Source organism: Humulus lupulus, chromosome 7, assembly GCF_963169125.1.
Source record: "Humulus lupulus chromosome 7, drHumLupu1.1, whole genome shotgun sequence".
NCBI lineage: Eukaryota > Viridiplantae > Streptophyta > Magnoliopsida > Rosales > Cannabaceae > Humulus > Humulus lupulus.
The window spans coordinates 98,395,453-98,396,200 of NC_084799.1; the positions used below are offsets into that span (position 1 = coordinate 98,395,453).

Here is a 748-nt window from a genome sequence, read left to right on the forward strand (position 1 = left end):
TAAAATTGATCCACTATTAAAGAATTATGTACTCCATATTGTTACGATCAAGCATTCATCCTCCAACTTTTGAGGCTAATAATTTTGAGATAAAACCCTCAATTATTCAGATGGTGCAAAACTGTGTACAATTTTGGGGGTTACTGAATGAGGATCCAAATCTACATATCACTAACTTTTTGGAATTATGTGCGACATTTAAAATGAATGGGGTGAGTAATGATGTTGTACGATTGAGACTATTCCCATTTTCACTAAGGGACGGAGCTAAGAGTTTGTTGATTTCTTTACAAGCCAATTCTATACTGACTTGGGAAGATTTGGCTCAGAAGTTTCTTGGTAAAAAAATTTCTCCTGCAAGTCAGCCAGAATTAGAGGAGAGATTAACAACTTCCATCAAATAAATGGGGAGTCTTTGTATGATGCATGGGAATGATTTAAGGAATTGCAAAGGAGATGCCCACATCATGGAATAGAGAAGTGGCTATTAGTTCATCATTTTTACAATGGTTTGGGGGGAAATAGAAGAACGATAATAGATGCAGCATCAGGAGGAGCGTTTACGAGAAAAAATGCTAATGAAGCGTATGAGCTGTTGGAAGAGATGGATATGAATAATTATAAGAAAGTAGCGGGAGTATTAGAAGTTGATCCAATTGCGCTATTGACCACTCAAGTATCATCTCTAACCAAACAACTGCAGCAAACTAATCTCATTGCACAATCAATGCAAGTACAGAATGTCATG

General features: G+C 36.5%; 1 non-coding gene across 1 annotated transcript; it reads right to left on the reverse strand.

The window, feature by feature from the left end:
• Positions 1 to 367: 367 nt before the first annotated feature.
• On the reverse strand, positions 368 to 474 carry LOC133793060 (small nucleolar RNA R71). Its single transcript, XR_009874522.1, has one exon. It is a non-coding gene; the product is annotated as a small nucleolar RNA R71 (small nucleolar RNA).
• Between the last annotated feature and the right edge of the window lie 274 nt (positions 475 to 748).